The following is an 18,379-nucleotide window of genomic DNA, read 5'->3' on the forward strand; positions in this document are numbered from 1 at the left end:
ATCATTTCACAAAAGTGAGAATGATAAATTAGCAAGCAGTGAGAGAGGTGATGATTTTGGTATCCTCCCTAACCTAGGGGGAGAACCAAGCAGATCCCTTGAAAACAAAAAGCTCATCTTCTTGAACGATTCGGTGGTGGTCCCATCCTCTTAGGACCACCCCAAGCGCAGTTGTTGGCAAAAATACAATCTCAACCAAAGGCCCTGCAAAGCATTATGGGATGAGATTAGCAGTGGGCAGTGAATATTATAGGGGCAGATTTATGAGCCCCTTACGCCACTTTTGCGTCACTTTTAACATGGGAAAAATGACGCAAAAGTGGCGCAAGGGGTTCATAAATCTGCCCCATAGTGTCCAATATCAAAATAATTCTAAAAGAGCTGCAGTTCAACTAGTCCTTACTAGATGTCCCTGACGAGTCAAATGCAAAAGCATTGAAATTATTATTACATCAAGCTGCAGTTCCACTCGTCGTTACTAGATGTCCCTCACAAGTCAAATGCAAAGCTTCATGAAAGTGTTTCAAAGCTTTTGCATTTGACTCGTTAGGGACATCTAGTAACGACTAGTGGAACTGCAGCTTGATGTAATAATAATTTCAATGCTATTGCATTTGACTCGTGAGGGACATCTAGTAACGACTAGTTGAACTGCAGCTCTTAGTAGAATTATTTTGATAGTGGACACTATGGGGCAGATTTACAAGCCTCTTGCGTCATTTTTGCGCCACTGTTGCGTCACTTTTCATGACGCAGCAACAGTGTAAAAATGCGGCCCGTTTACAACGTGACGCATCTAAGGAGATGCGTCACGTTGTAAAGCCCTGCGTCACATTATACCTGCGTCAGGTATAATGTATGCCGGGTGGGCGTTCAGACCAAAAAGAAGCCTCGTAGAAGTGACTCAGTGAAATCTACAAGATTTCACTGCGCCATTTCTAGGATGCCACTGCATCAAATTCTTACGCCTGCTTGAAGCAGGCGTAAGAAGTGACGCAGCACAATGATGATAGGCCTCCCCCTGCATTGCTGGAGTTGCGTCGTGCTTGCGACACCACTCCACCAATGCGTGACTTTTGCGTCAACAGATGCGTCAGAAATTCTGACGCATCTGTCAATCCTTGCGCCATGGTGCGCCATATTGTAAATACAGCACATCCATAGTGGCGCAAGGGTTTCTAATGGTGGCGCAGGGAAAGTGACGCATCTTTATAGATGCGTCACTTTCTTGTAAATCTGCCCCTATATTTTTCACTGCTCACTGTTAATCTCGTCCCATAATGCTTTGCAGGGCCTTTGGTTGGAATTGTATTTTTGCCCATTAACTGTGCTTGGGGTGGTCCTAGTGGGAAGGGACCACCACTGAATCGTTCACTAGCATGTTATGCTCTTTGTGTTCAAGGCATCTGCTTGGTCCTCCCCCTAGCTTAGGGGGGACCCCAAAATCATCACCTCTCTCATTACCTAATAATTCCATTCACAGTTCACTTTTGTGAATTGGCTATATGCTTTTTAGCATATATACCGTGCATTGTCACGCCATCGCTGAGCTGTTTATCACTTATTCACCCCTGGTTACATTGATTAGATACTCATGTTTCGTTCTATCCATGTACTGAAATTGATTGCAAAGTGCATTTTCACACCGAAGACTTAGTTTTATCCTTGACACCAGGCCACATTGATGAAAAAATCGTGTTTCAATTAACTCGCGAGTTAGAAATGTTTTTAAAGGCAATTTCTTACAAATCAGGCATGCCCTATTCATTGTCCTGATGATGATCCTACTATCTCGTTAACAGGATCGAAACGTCGTAGACCCATGTGAAACAGCTTGCACATTAATCCACTGTGTAAAAAAGTGAATTGACTGTTTGTACTAAGCTCGATACAATTCACATTTTTACAAGCTACACCTGTCTTGCCTGAAATGTCCTTGTGTGTTATGTATATGTCATGTTCCCTATAGGATACACAATTGTGTCCCACTACATTGTTGTTCTCAAACATGTTTTTGGATTTATTATATTATTAAATTGTATGTCTGGCTGGCTTAACTATATGCACTATTGTCTTGGAAGTAGCTTTCTTCATTAAAGAAACGCTCAGTACTATATGTATGCTTCCATTCATCTCTAAAGATTTTACAAAAATGAGTTTTATTCCCAAGTCTTTTTTTCTGTTTAATATTAAGATAAATAGTTTTTGTTTCAAGGCAAACGCTTTATCTAATGCAATTTCTGTGTGTTGTTTTTTCTTGTAAGCTGCCGCTCTTCACTTATACTTCTTTATATTTAATTCCAAATTTTGAATCACTCTACTTGTAAAGATTCTTCTTCCTATTTCTTTGTACTGTTTCTGCCTTGCTGTCAGATGAATTGTTTCTTTAGAACATTTTCCACTTTGAACATAATTTACTGCTTTTCGTTTCTGAGTTGTTGGTGAAGATTTCTTTCTGTTCACATCATTTTCCAAATTTTTCATTTTCTATACTACTATTTTAAGATTCTGATTAGTTCTCTTAGAAGCAATTTTTTCCCCAGTACATTCTGTCCACCATCTCCTTATTTGTTCTGAGTTTTTTCCAAGTAGTTTTGTTTCTTTTGTGCTTGTCTCCTCTGTTCTTTTATTGTTATCTTAAATTGGTCTGTTTGAACCCAAGTGGATATTTGAAAACAAAATAGAGTATACCTTTTATGTTATATACTTCAACCAACAAAAATCTTATATACATGATTATATTACTCATTCATACCATTCCAAAGCTATAAAACATAACACATCAACTCCCTGACAAAGTACATGTCTTTCTTCTCAGTACATAGTGCCCTGTCATATGGTTTAGCTACTGACTAATGTAGTAGTGAATTATATGTAGTAGGTAGAAAAGTTAAGGTTTACAAGAGTTTTAAAAGTGAAGTCAGACTAGGGGTGAAACTGCACACATAGGCTCCACAACAGCAGGCCCAAGACATGTTGAAAGGGTTGCTTGTCTCCATGGGGAGTTGTCAGTGTCATCTCCTCAGTACGCATCTAAATGCATACCTCAGTCCATATTTGGGTGTCATTGAAAAGTTAAGAAAGTTTGTTGGTACATGACTGGCTCTTAGAGTGACTCTTAGGGTCTCTAAATGTGCATGTAAGGGGGGGCATAGATTGGTTACCTGGCTGTTTTACTAAGTATTGGTGTATGCAACTCTGTGTGTAACTGCCTCCATTAAGCACAGTTACATAAAAGCTGTATGTGCGTGTGGGTGAATGTTGAGCTGCCTCTGTCACTGTCTGACTGAGTGTTTGAGTGGCTGAATCAACTTGCCTTTTCTTTTAAGCCATAACTCCCTGTCCTATGGACTACCTATAGCCTATATCAGGAGTGACTTGTGTATTGTAGAAAAGGAGTTTAAGGCATGTCAACATGTTTTCAGTGTCATCTCGTCTCAGCAGAAGAACTGAGTATGGATACATAAGAGCTGTTTGTGTGTGAGTGAATGTTTAACTTTACTGTGTGAATAGGTGTATTAGTGGTTCTACCCTTTTATTCATAGGTATGTGAGTTTTAGTATGGTTAGGAAAATGCATGTAGAAATAGAGCCATGGGTCTGCAAGTGCTCATGTAACTCACTCAAACTTGAAACAACATGTATTATCTTTTCCCCTGCTATCTCCCTGCCCTATGGCCTACCTACAGCCTATCTCAGGAGTGACTTGTATGTAGTAGGAAAGGTGTTTAAGAGTTAGCAACATGTTTTGAATGTCAGCTTGGTCTAGCAGGAAAACTGCATATACATGCTCTACTGTAGCAGCCCCAAGACATGTTTAAAGGACTATTTGTCTTGATGGATGACTTTTTATTGTCATTTATTCACTACATACCTAAATGATGGTCTCAGTGTTAATATGGATGTATCATTGGATATGTAAGTACGTTTGTTGATATATGTCTGGGTCTGTTAGTTACTGTATGGGACTCTCAATCTGTATGTATGGACCTGCATGGATTGCTTCATGGTTGTGTTAGCGAGCTTTGGAGTAATTGCCTCTCTTACTGCTGGATACGTAAAAGTTATTTGTGAGTGAATGGATCTTTAGTATCTCTGTCACTGTGTGACTAGGTATATTAGTGACTTTATCCTTTTACACATAGGTATATGAGTACCAATATTGGTAGGAAATTGCATCTATAACTGGAGAAATGGATCTGCAAGAGCACATATAAGTCAATAAAACTTGAAACAACATGTCCTTTCTTTTAAGCTCATAGCTCTCTCCCTATGTCCTACGTATACTCTAGCTCATTAGTGACTTGCACTTAGTAGATAAGGACCCTAAGGCTTTCCAACATGTTCTGAATGACAACTCAGCCTATCAGGAAAATAGTGTGCACATGCTCTACCGTAGTAGGCCAGAGACAAAGTTGGATTGATGTAATCTGCCCACTAGAGGGCACAAATGAACATGCAGTGATTTACGACGCAATCAATATGTAACTCTTCAAACCATATCAAACTATAAATCGAAATTGTATTGAATTCTACAACATTATTGTGTTAAATCAATTTATATTTATTATTTCCTTTTTCAAGAAAATTTGCACTTTCAAAAGATTCTTTTGTACAATTCACAACAAAGGCACTTTAATAATGCATGGTTTGCACTCTAGCACAATTTGCCACTTTTTGCTCATATAAGTTTTTAATCAAAGTGGACTACCATAACCAGAATGCGTTGCTGCGAAAGGAAATGTGCAAATCTGTTTGTGACAAGAAATACAAGTTCTGGCGTGATTGTGGCAACCATGATCAAGGTCTGAAGGCATACCGAAACGCGTTGGGTCACAAATTTGTACTCACATGCAAATAAAAAGTTAATGGAACTTTCTTGAGAGTGCGTTCCCTTTGTTCTGTGCCTGCCAGCCAGAGATCGAAGGATATTACTGCAATGCCCTGCTGGCGGAGATAATCGCACCACAGAGAGAAAAAAGAGTGCCTATCACATCCAACCTGGGCAAAGGAAGTTGGGATATATATATATATATACAATATCAATGTCCCCAATATTAACATACCTGTAAATTTGCTTTGATGATTCTCAGAATTTAGCACACTTTCACATCTAATTTCTTCTCACGGATAATAATAAGTACCGCTCTCAGTAAGAAAGTACCAGTAATGGCAATTTTTCCCTCTCTCTTTCCAATGATGTAGTAAGCAAATCAAAACGTTCCCTTCATTTTTTCTTGTTCTTACTCCAGTTTTCATACATCGTTTTTTTTAACCCTTTATTAGTCTCCAGGTAAGAAACCCAATCTGGTAGTGTCTTTGAGTGGATTTGTGACTTCATTGAAGTTCCCACCCGGTGTAATGTTGCCACAAAGTCGCAAATCCATACAGGAGTCTGCTATAGCATTTGCAATAATTCTGCTACCATTGTTCAACTTTATTTTACATCCTATCATAGAACTTAAATTGGCAAATTACTATTTCACAACATATACCATCTCTAAAGTACTCTACTTTGTAGTTTCAAACTAGAGTGTATTTAGAACCCTTCACCCACACTGCTTCACCACAGTTCTCATAGCAACCTTGTTTGAAGCACTCTACTGTACCAGTAAGTTAAAAGTTCATACCACTTTCTAACAGGAGCATACCAGCTTCAAGTTCAATTGTATTTGGTCTGGTTGACCGCTTGAAAATGAATGCATATCCACAATAACATAACCTGTCTTACATTTATTCAGAACCAATCACAGATCTACTTACTTTACCTAATTAACCACTACCTTTTTTCATTTACCAAATTATCTACACCACCCAATCAAATACTTCCTTTTACTGAACCATGTCCACTCCTCCATTTTAAGTGCCTTTCATTTTACCACCTGTCACACTCAGCTACAGCTTTCTCCTGTGTGCTACTGCACCTTCCTTCAAAATGGTTAGAGTGTGGATTGTGGGCCACAGTTATGTTATTTGAGAAACAGATAGAAATAGTGGCAGTGACAGGAACTTGAGTTAGCCTGATGCGAACATTACCTGGATCTGCAGGAGAGGGTTAAAGGGGCTCCAATTGCTGTATTTGGTTGAGAGAATTGCAGATTGCCAAAATCTAGACCTCTTAATTGTGCACTGTGGTGGCAATGACCTAGGCACTCTTACTGGTTTGTGATTGGAAATCGCAAAGAGAGGCACCATAGGCCAATTAATGTCACTTTTCCCTCACACTGCCTTGGTGAACTCCAACATTTGCCAAAGGCAGAATGGAAATGCTCAGATGAATTCTGTCCACAAATAGACAAAGCCAGAAAACATGTTGATAAAACAGCATTACTTAGAGACCACAACATGGGCTCCCTCTACAACAACTTGCACTTTAACATGGAGCATATCTATAGATGTGTTGTAGCACATTTCTCTGAGAAAGGCAAAAGGATATTCCATGTCAACTTAAAAGACTGCATCCTGTTTATGTGCAGTAATCATCTACAGAAAATAAACAAAAAAAGCTCTTCTATGAGCACCCTATCACCAAACACTAAATAATTTCCATTTTAAATCCTTTTTTCCCAACAACTGCCTCAGTCGCAGATCTGCAAACCAAAATATGATACTTAAGAGTTATAACTCACAGTTTGACTCTAAGCATGTGACAATATCTTTGTGAGTAATTTTGTGAGTTTCCAAGTGTGTGTAAGTGGGTGCATAATTCTGTAATTGGGTCTGTGAGTACAAACTAAACTTTCTGAGTGGCTGTGACAGTCTCTGAGTGGGTCTATGACAGGGTACATCAGTGTCTCACTTGGTCGATGAGTTGGTGTGTAAATGTCTGACTGAGTCAGTGAGTGGGTGTGTGAGTCTTTCAATGGATCTGTGAGTGGGTGCGTGACTCTCTAAGTGAGTCGGTGAGTGGATGTATGAGTGTTTAAGTGGGTCTGTGGGTGGGTGAGTAAGTACCTGAGTGGATTTGTAAGTAGGTGTATGAGTGTCTTAGTGAGTCTGTGAGTTGGTGCATGAGTGACCCAGTGGGTCTGTGAGTAGCTGCATGACTCTCTGAGTGAGCCTGTGAGTGGGTGAATGAGCACCTGAGTAGGTCTGTGAGTGGGATTATAGGTATCTCAGTAGATCTGTCAGTGGGGGTCTGAGACTCTCAGTGGGTGAGTAACTGGGTGCATGACTCTCTGAGTGGGTCTGTGAATGGATGTGTAGGTCTTTGACTGGGTGCATGAGTTTCTGAGTGGGTCTTTTAGTGAGTGTATAAGCCTCTGACTGAGTGAGTGGTGTATAAATGTCTGAGTGGGTCTCTGAGTGGGTGTGTGAGTCTCTAAGTGGAGCAGATGCATGAGTCAGTGAGTGGGTCTGTGATTGGGCGCACAAGTTCCTGAGTGGGTACGTGAGTGGGTGCATGAGTGCCTAAATGGTTCTGTGAATGGGTGCATGAGTGTCTGAGTGGGTCTGGGAGGGGATGCTTGAGTGGGGCTGTGAGTGGGTATGTAAGTGTCTGAGTGGGTCTGTGAATGGGTTCATGATTCTCTGAGTGGGTGAGTGAGTGGGTGCATGAGTGGGTCTGTGAGTGGGGGCATGAACCTCTGACTGGGTCTGTGACTGGGTATGTAAGTCTCTGAGTGGGACTTTCTGAGTGCATGCATTAGTGTGTCAGTATTTGTGTGAATTTATTTATTTGTCATTTTTTCAGCAAGGTTTGCGACTCCATCACAGCACTACATGGGGAGCTGCACTGAGCATTGTGATGGGTCTGCAACACCGATCAAATGTAAAAAATTTGGGCCATATTCTTACTCATAAGGGGTCCCTCAGACACCCCTACAATGAAGCCATGGGGTCAGGGTACCCTACCCTGACGCCTTCTATAGTTTCCAATCTCTCTTTTCATCCCCGGGACATGGTCCGGGTTTGCAGAATGGTGGCTGCAACTTTCTACACAGGTTGCGGTCATCCAATCACAACACTTTTCCAGTCATGAGGATTCACGAAGCTCGACGTAGGCATCACTAAATATCCACATCCCTAGATATACAAATTTAGATTTCTTTTAATATCTCAAAAACTACTGAATGGATTTACACCAATTGACAAAAAGGTCATTTTCTGGACCAACAGACACCTTTCTGCCAAATTTGGTGTAATTCGGTTCAGCATTTTGGGCTCTAGTCATGTCTAAAATACCTCTGGGAATTTGCATGGGGAAATATTCAGCATGCCCCCCCCCCCTTTGTCTTGGCACCCGCTTTTCGAATCACTCTGAAACTTTCAACACAGCAGCTAGAAACGACTGTCATACTAATTTTGAACATTTCGTGTAGCTTTGTCAAGCAGCGCTGAAGTTACTAGCAAAATAAAAAATGTGTTTCCTATGGAAACTAGGTCCTAAATCCAACTACTTACTTACCAAGGCAAAAGGTGGCCCTTCATCATGTATCAATGATCAGGGTGACAAGCGGGCTTACCCTGGAAACAAAGCCACAAGTTCTGGTACTCTCAGGCATCCTGAGACGCTGGTGTCTCCTAAGGAGCCAAGGGGTGGGACAGTTAAAAGGCCTCCCTTCAGGCAGAGCATACATAGAATTAATGATACAACCTCTGTGTTTGTTTCCCAAAATCTCTCCTCTGCCTCTGTCCCCTATGTTGTAGTACTTACTGAAGTCCCTGCACTGAATTCTGGTGCCAGGGAAGATTACTACACCCTAAAGAACAGAATGACCCACTGGCTATCCCTCCTGGGCACAGGAGGTCATTATTTAGTAAATGGAGTTATGATGGTTAGGAGGGACGACTGGATGGGGCTTTCACCCCAGAAGTGTTTTGGGAACTGCATTGTAATTAATTTTTACTGATGGGGCGCTGTCCTAGCAGTTTTAAATCTCGCAAATTTGACGGCTAATGCTTCCTAGATTCAGGCCCTACTCCTGGGCTATTTTTGACAGCCGGCTGGCCGGTCATTTTCCCAACCTTGTCTCGGCACTGTCTGAGTTCTAAATGTCATCAGAATACTAATAGGAGGCAATTTGAGGCCAATGGGTTTGCTTTAACAATGACAAACAAGGTTTAGGTCTTGGGTGTGGATGCACTAGATTGACTCTCTAGCCCCCTGAATGCAACTACCTTGAGGATGGCACAGCCAGTGTCAGGCTTCGATAGATTATCACCTGAGTTATCACACCCTAGGGTTCTGCTGTCAGGGGTCCCATACATCCCCGAATTGGGGATAAATGTGTATTCTATAGTTAGCAACAAGAGTGAGGGTGTCTTTGATAGCAATGAGGTAATTTTTCCTACTGTCACGATGGACAGCCACACATTATTGAATATTAGTACTGTTGCTGGAGTTCCCAATCTAGCCTCCTGGAATGTGGCTGGTGTTAGAAGCAAAAAATTCCACCTAGACTGGCTTGTGCATCTCAAAACATTTGCTATAAGTTGTTTCTACCAGACTTGGAAGACAGAGGCTTCCTTCTTTTTGATGATTATAAGTTCTTTTGTAATCCTGCCATGCCCACTCCAAGGAGGCAGCCTAAAAGTGGCCTGTTAATCCTGGTCTCTCTGTCTTTAGACTGTATGGTTGAAAAACTGGTTACAGCTTCTCCAACTGAGCAAGCTATCTCTTTTCCTTCAACAGTGGTCCGTGGTATTACACTGCTGAATTCTAATAATGCAACCAATGGTACCAATTTTTGTGATGCGCTTTGGGCACTCAGGACCCAAATATTGGATATTGAACTTAAGGAGGATGATAGAGGTGGTTTTATGTTAGTGGGAACTTTTAACATACATACTTGCACAAGTACTTTTACTTCATGTGATCACTCATTTAGTGAAGACATTTAACATCTTAAGCTTTGCCCGGTGGGAGACTGTTTCACTAACATCTTGTTCGAGTTTATCAGGAATGTGTTATGACAATATCATCCCCAAATTTAGATGGTAATTTTCACCAAAATTGTTTTGCACATGGACAAACTCTACACTAGACTACATGTTCTGCACCGATTTGTTGTGGAATAGGTTCAGCTCATTTGATATCAGCATTTCTGGATTAAATGACATTGCTGTATTTTTGTTGATATATGTAGCCTTTTGGTCGGTGCCCCTGCCCAAAGTATCACATTCCAGTTGGATGGTAATGTTGTAAACCAGGAAAGAAGATTAGGCCTGGGCTAAATTTCCGTTCCGCTCGCGGAAATTGCGATAATTTGACATTTTCGCGTTCCGCGGAGAGCGCGAAAATGTCAAAATTTCCGCATTCTGCAGCTTAGCGATAATTTGTTTCTTGCTCGAGCTGTAAAATAATACATTCTCGCGCACGCGCGATCGCCTTACCTGAATCCCCGCGTTCATCGACAAGTTTTCCCGATCCGGTCGCGTTCTCCACGAGATGTTGGATTGTTGGTAGCCATTTGCGCTGTCTCGCGACAGTTCGCGCCCGCAGTAACGTCATGCGTCACGCGATCACGTCTTTCTTCTCGCGATCATGCACCGCGAGAAGAGTGAAAACAAGATGGCCGCGCCCGCGAGCAACCGCATGGGTAAGTTGGCGAGCCGCGACCACGCAGAAAATACCGCGAACGGGAGGGAAAAAAACTTCCGCATCTTCATGATATTTCCACGTGTTTGCGGAGATTTGTAACATTTTCGCGATAATTTGCGAAAGCCGCTTTCGCAAATTCCGCCCACCCCTAAAGAAGATTGAAGTTGGTGAAAATTGTCCCTGAAGATTTTTTGAAGAGCCTAGTCATTGCTAAGGGTAGAGAATTTGAAATATGTCTGGGGGATCTGCCTGGTGGTGCTTCTTCTCGGAGTGCATTGCAGGTGATTCAAGTGGATGTTAGATCCAGATTGCCCATCCTCCCAAAATGTTTATCAACTATAAACCTAGATGGTTTAATAATGATTGTTCTCTTAGTCATCAACTATTACTGGCTTCACTTGAAGGTAAGTCTAAAGATCATTGCCTCATTTCTCGAAGACGTAGCGCTTATAAGCTTGAGGAGAGAAAAAGGGAACTCAGAGAGGTTGCCCGGGCTGACCTGTTGAAGGCAGACAGTGGCCAATTCTGGGAGATAGTTAATCGCCCTCTTTTTAACAATAACAGAGTGGGGGCACATAGCAAAAATGCCAATTCCTCCACATTACTCTGGAGAAATGAGTCAAGCATTTTGAGGGAATCTTTTTTGCTGAGTATGATGTTGGTAGGATTGAGCTCCCTGTCACAACTTTAGCACTTGAACAGAGTAGTTCAACCTCTGAAGTAAAAGAGGTTGAGTTAGCTATTGAGGGTATGAGAAGCCATAAAGACCCTTGCCCTGACGGGATTGCTGCTGATTTGTTCAAGATGTTACCTAGTCTACGGACTCCAATTTTTTAACTTGATTATTTAATCTAGTTATTTGGATGGTGTTATCGCATTCTTGGTCCAAGTCTCTCATTATTACTGTTTAGGAGAAGGGATCTAGAGATCTTCCCAGTTGTTATAGGCCTATTTCATTGATAGACTAAGTTTTGAAGGTATTGAGCAGGGTGATCCTAGAGAGGTCTATGATTTGGGCTGAGGTTGGGCTTATTTTATTGGACCTCCAGTATGGTTTCCAACCAGGTTTAGGCACTTCTGATCACTGTCTTAATTTCTACATGCTGATCAATAAATATACTGTTGCCAAACCAGGATCATTGATTAATTGCATATTTGGACATAACCTCTGCCTTTGACAAGGTGAATAGATCTAAATTATGGCTTATTCTCTTGGACATGTGTATTGATGCAGCCATTGTTGGCTTTCTTTGCAACCTGCATCTAGATAAGAGGGAGGTAGTTTGTTATAATATGGATGGGGCTTGTTCTGCCTCTTTTAGAATAAAGAGTGGAGTAAGGGAAAGTTGCAAAATGGCCCCTTTCTTTTTCACATTGTATTTGAACGACCTTCAGGCCAGGCTGCTTGACAAGCCAGTGGATTGCCCGTGAATAGATTCACGCCCGATCCCTGCACTGCTATATGCAGATGATGCTGTCTTGTAGGCAAGGACAGCCTTGGGGCTCCACCCATTAGTTGATTTTTTTTGTACAATATATGAATAATCTAGGTCTTTCTACTTATTATAGTAAATCACAGGTGATGGTGCTGGACCCCATAAAGACTAAGTCAAGATCATTCCATGTTCAGGGTAATAGTCTATCTAGGGTCCAGTCTCACACTTATTTGAGTGTCATTTTCTATGATAAAACCACATGGGGTCCCTTGGTTAAAGTGAAGGACTTAGCTTTGTCAAAAACTATTGGTGCCGAGTTTTTTTTTTCTGCAAGAATAGGCAGCAAACCCCTTGGGGCCCTGTTGAAGATCTATCAGTCAAAATATGCCTCAGTGGCTACCTATGGCCATGATGTATGGGGCTATGCTAATGTTGAGGAACCCCAAGTGGCTGAAAATGGTTTCTGCAGGCATTTATGTTATGATATGTTAGCATGTTTTGTATAGCACACAGCTGCCTCAGCAAAGAGGCGTCCCAGCGCTGAAGCAGAACACAGAGGCTGGAGATCAGAAGAAGGCACTAGGCTGTGGGGAAAAGATGAGTTTTAATAGCTCTGCGAAAGGCCATGTAGATCTCCATGGCACGAATGGAAAATGGCAGAGCATTCCAAAGCTTGGCAGCCAGTAAACGGAAAGAGCGCCCGCCCGACCGCGCAATCCTCATACAAGGCATAGTCGCCAGATGTTGTTCTGTTGAATGAAGTTGGCGCATAGGGGAATAGGTTTATAACAAATTGGACAAGATGGCCGGAGAGTAAGATTTCAAAGATTTTGAATGCAGTGCAAAGGACCTTGAATTTCACTTGGTTGGCAACAGGCAACCAGTGCAACCAACGGATTGCCCTAGAGGTGGGGCAGGTTCTGGGGAGACCCAGCAGAGCTCTAGCCGCCACATTTTGAGCTTGCTGTAATCTCAGGGTTTCGGCCTTGTTTACCCCTAAGTACAGTGCATTGGCATAATCCAGTCTTCATAACATGGAGGCCTGAATAATCATTTGCCTGACGGATGGGTCAAAAAACCCAGCAACGGTTTAAGCCCCTGAAGTATGACAAAGCAGGTCCTTGCAACTTTCTTGGTTTGAAACTGAAAGCTGAGGTCCAGACACCAAGATCTTTCACCATCTGCTTAGGAGTGGGTGCACAGCCTCCACCGATCACCCCACAGCTCTTGATGATTTCCCACCAGCAAGACCTCTGACTTGATGGAGTTCTGTTGGGGACAGTTATCAGTCATCCACTCGGCGACAGCCATAAGATCATCCTGAAACTTGGACGCTGCCCCCCGGTGTCGTCCGATAGAGCAACCACCAGCTGTGTATCATCAGCATGTGATACAATGGTAAGCCCTCTACTCCTCACCTGGACCGCCAAAGGTGGGACATAAAGATTAAAAAACGTGGGGATCAACACGGAGCCCTGCGGAACCCCTTGTTTGTTTGGAATGGAACGTGGATGCGAATGGAGGGGCCGCGACCCGGAAGGTCCCATTAGAAAGAAAAGAAACAAACCAGGCCAAGGTTGAGCCCACAACACCTGACTCCTTCAACCTGCATAACAAGATCTGATGAGAGACCGTATCAAATGTGGCACTGAGGTCTAAAAGAATCAGAACCGACATACGTCCCTAATCTAGAGCGAGCCTGAGATGCTCGATGACAGCCAGGAGAGCAGACTCCATGCTGTGGCCTGAGCGGAAGCCATTCTGAGAGATGTCCAGGCAATTGTTCACTTCCAAAAATCTGGTGAGGATGGAGTTAACGCAGGTCTCGATGATCTTAGCGATCCATGGGAGAAGAGAAATCAGGCGATAGTTTTCCAGTTTGGCAGCGTCCAGGGTAGGTTTCTTAAGCAGATGAACCACCCTTGCTTGCTTCCAAGTGTTGGGAACAGCCGCACTGGACAAATATTTGTTAATTACCTGGCTCAGAGGTGACAAGAGCACAGGTAGTGATCCCATGAACTGGTCAGGTTTGAAGGGGTCAGAATAGGAGCCGGATTTAATCTCGGTGCATATCAACCGTAGCTCCTCCAAGAAGGCCAGTGGGAATGCAGCCAATGTGTGAGTTGGGGGCGGTCCCAGCACAGGGTCAGGACTCATAACGGTGTGAGTAAAGGATGAGTAAATGTTCTCCACTTTTTCAACAAAAAAGGTGGCAAGAGCATCACACTGCTCGTTGGATGATATAGGAGGCACTGCCGGGACCCCAGGTGTTTCAATCTTTTCAGTATGGAAAAAATAGTTTTGGAAGGATTGCCACTGCTCCTGATTTCCCCCGGAAAATAAGCTGCACACGCTGTGTGAATGGTCCTATGATAGCTTTTCATTGCTGCTTGATAACATTTCTTCTGCAAAGGGTCATACTCCAGTCTCCATACCCATTCCAGCCTTTGCAGGTTTTACGCAAGATGGCAAGATCGTCGTTATACCATGGGTTGGATATGGAGTTGCGGCTAACTGACCACTGCGCCGGAATGAGTGCATCAAGAGGTCTGAAAATCCAATCTGAGAGTGCTTTGTCAGTGGCATCAGGGTCTTCTGGCATACTGGCATTTATAGAGAGAAGGTCGTGGAATTGTTCGAGATCAAGTACATGCCAGGGGCGGTTAAAAACAACCTTCAGACGTTGCTTCCACAGAGGGATGACCCCTGAGAGAGACATAGAAATAACATAGTGATCTGACCTGCCTCAACATCACCCACATGGTTCATGAGAAGTTAGAGTTATCATTCCTGTCAGACCTTATTGCCCTTATTGCCCTTTGATTAGGTGGTTGACCACCTGGGTGTGTACTGAAAATCATTTAGGTAAAGGACAACTTTGTTTGAGTTGCCCCTTTCTATAACAAAGGCAGATATTGCATGGACCCGGGACAACTATATATTGTGGAGAAAAATGGATTGGGAGGAAATTAAGCTTAAGAAACCTCGGGTCCATGGACATGCCTTGCTTGTAACTGGTACCATCATTGAACCCTACCTATGTAGCAATTTCAATCTTCACCATGGCTTTCTCATATTACTAGATTCAGGTTCAAACAGTATCATATGCTGTTGGCATATCCAAAACCTCTTTTGACATTTGAATGAGATCCCTCATACAATGTTTTTATTGTCCCTACTGAAATCTTTCTACTTAGTGCAGGTAAGGCCAGCCCTCGTGTTTTTACAGTTTTTTCCAGATGTTTACACAACTTATGCTGTTGCTTGTTTCCTAGCTTCTTCATTGAGGTTGAGAAAATCATTGGAAACAGGGGGGGACTCCATGTGAGCATGCCTTTTATCTATTATTTGCACATTGCACTTTGTTTAGTGACTGTTTTTGTTGTTAATATGTTTTCATTATTTTTTACAAAGGAAAATATTAATGGACTGATGAAGTATTTGTATTATGGCCTATCCGGATTGTGTTTTTATTTATCAAAAGGCATTGTTTGCCTAAGGAGTGCGCCTGGCTGACATTTGAAGACTTGTTTGTGGTTGCACCGCCTTTTAAATCAGTATCTCTTTTAATGTAATTTACAATTTTTATTGTAGTTTGAACAACATCAAAATTCTGTAATGTATGTTTTAATCTTCTTGCAGTTTTACGGTCTCATGCAGTTATAGTTACAACCTAGTTTCCATAGGAAAAGCATTTTTTGATTTGCTAATAACTTTGGCGTTGTTTGATGAATCTTTGCGAAATTCTCAAAAAAAAGTCTATCCAGGTCAGCTCCTATCCTGAAAGTTTGGGGGTGATTCGTCAAGGGGGGGCTGAGAAAAAAGGGGGGTCCCAAAACACGTTTTCCCCATGTTAATTTCCATAGGAAATTTTACGACGAGCTACAGCCCGAACTGCTGAACGGAATTACCTCAAATTTGGCAGAAAGGTAGAGCTTGGTTCAGAAAGTGACCTTTTTTTTAAATGGTGTAAATCCGTTTAGTAGTTTTTGAGAAATTCAAAAAATAAGAGTCAAAAAATCAATTTCCCATAGGAAACTTTGTGCAAGGCTACAACTGAAACTACTGAATGGAATTACCCCAAATTTGGCACAAAGGTAGTGCGTGGGTCAGAGAGCGAGCTTATTTAAATGGTGTAAATCCGTTCATTAGTTGCTGAGAAATTAGAAAAATAAATGTGTTGATATTTGGGCGGAGCCTAAGTCCCGTGCACAAGCTTCACTGTGATTGGCTGTCAACACTCCAAACCAGGAAGTGTTGGCAGCCATCTTGTGGCTCGGTAGAAGCGAGTCACTAGAAAACAGAGAAACAAAGGTAGAAAAGAAGAGAAGGGGGCAGGGTAGAAACACCCTGACCCCCTACGCCTGCTCAGGGAGTCCCAGAAGGAAAACATTTTTTTTTTAAATCGGCTCAATTTGCACTGGGGTCGCGGGTTCCAGTGTTTTATTTTAATGAGACCTGGGGTGGGCTAGGTCCCGGGGGCATTTCTTAAAAAATAACAGCAGGGGCTCGATGGGGCTGAGGGGGCCCGCTGGGGTCCCCGCAGTCTCGGGGCTTCACCCCTGTTGGGAGGGGGGTTGCGCGGCCCCCCTCCTGAAGCCCTCCAGCTGCTTATAACTTTGGTGTCGTTTGATGATTCTTTACGAAATTTTCCAAAAAGGTTCTGTTTTTTGATCAGCTCCTATCTTGAAAGTTTAGGGACGATTGGTCAAGGGGGGGCTGAGAAAAAAGGGGGGGGGGTCAAAACGTGTTATCTCAATGCATTTTCCATAGGAAACTTTAGACAAGGCTACAGGTCAAACTGCCGAACGGAATTATGCCAAATTTGGCAGGGAGAAAGATCTTGGTCCAGAAAGCACGGTTTTGTAGAAATGGTGTAAATCTGTTCAGTAGTTTTTGAGATATTAAAGGAAAAAACAATATATATATCTGGTCGGGCCGAACTCCCGAGCACAAGCTTGCCTCTGATTGGCCGCTAACACTTCAATCCAGGAAGTGTCCTCTGATTGGCTGCTAACACTTCAAACCAGGAACTGTTAGTAGCCATCTTGTTCCTCGCATCGAGTGAAAATATAAAAGAAAGGTTCCGGGGGCAACTTAATATAGCGGATCTCTGTGTAATGATGATTTGGTCGCAGTGAAGGTTTAAGATTTATTAACAATAAAGGAGAAACTGGTGAGCGCCAGGCAGCACGACTTCCACTCCGGGACACCAGTAGGAAGATAACCCTTTCTTGCTCCCTGTGCCCAACATCACCACTTTGCAGCTATGCCCTTTAGAAGCCAGTCTGTTGGCTCACAGCTGTCTACCTTTGCAAGCTAGTACGCTGCTGTGCCTCTACCTCTGCGAGCTACTACGCTGCTGTTCCTTTGGGAGCGGACGGCTCATAGTTCTGCCTCTGTGAGTCGAGAGGACGGGCCGCAGTTGTCCCTCTGCGAGCCTGGGTACGAACTGTTCATAAGTCACACTATATGAGCATTGAAAAGCCATTTTGTGATTCAGTCCGTCAGTTTGGCATCTGTCCGAGGCATTTCTGAAAACATATCGGAGCTCTTTCTGTGAGAGATACCCCTTTCACGCTGCGTCTCCGCACATTAGCAGGTAACACACCCTCTTCGCACATCACCAGCATACCCCCAACAACCTTCTTGGGCCCGTAAGTGTCCCTCTATGAACTATTAATGAAAATATGCTTGTGAGGTTGCAGAAATAAGAATCACAGTCATATATAGATTTACATATAACACATTTTATTAAAACAAAACAACAACAAACAAAACTTTGTACAGCCGTGGCGTGTCATTGCTGGTCCATTTATGATTCACAGCCTGCAAGACAAGAAGAAAGATAAGATGGTGCGTCATGCGTCCAGCAAAGGAGATAGAGAGAGAACGAGTGAGAGAGGGGAAGAGAGAAAAAGTGAGAGAGAGAGGAAGACAGACAAAGAGAGAAAGAGTGATAGAGAGAGGAAGACAGAGAAAGAGAGATAGAGTAAGAGAGAGAAACAGAAAGAGAGCAAGAGTAAGATACAAGGAAGAGAGAAAGAGAAACAGTGTGAGAGAGAGGAAGACAGAGAGAGAAAGAGTGACAGAGAGGAAGAGAGAGAGAGAAAGAGTGAGAGAGAGGACGAGAGAAAGAGTGAGCTACAAGGAAGAGAGAAACAGTGTGAGAGAGAGGAAGACAGAGAAAGAGAGAGAAAGAGAGAAAGAGTGAGATATGAGGAAGAGAGAAAGAGAGAATCAGTGTGAGAGAGAGGAAGAGAGAGAGAAAGAGTGAGAGAGAGGAAGAGAGAGAGAGAAAGAGTTAGAGAGGAAGAGAGAAAGAATGAGAGAGAGGAAGCTAGACAAAGAGAGAAGGAGTGAGAGAGAGGAAGACAACAAGAGAAACAGAGTGAGGGAGA

The sequence above is a fragment of the Triturus cristatus genome, chromosome 4_1, assembly GCF_964204655.1.
Source record: "Triturus cristatus chromosome 4_1, aTriCri1.1, whole genome shotgun sequence".
NCBI lineage: Eukaryota > Metazoa > Chordata > Amphibia > Caudata > Salamandridae > Triturus > Triturus cristatus.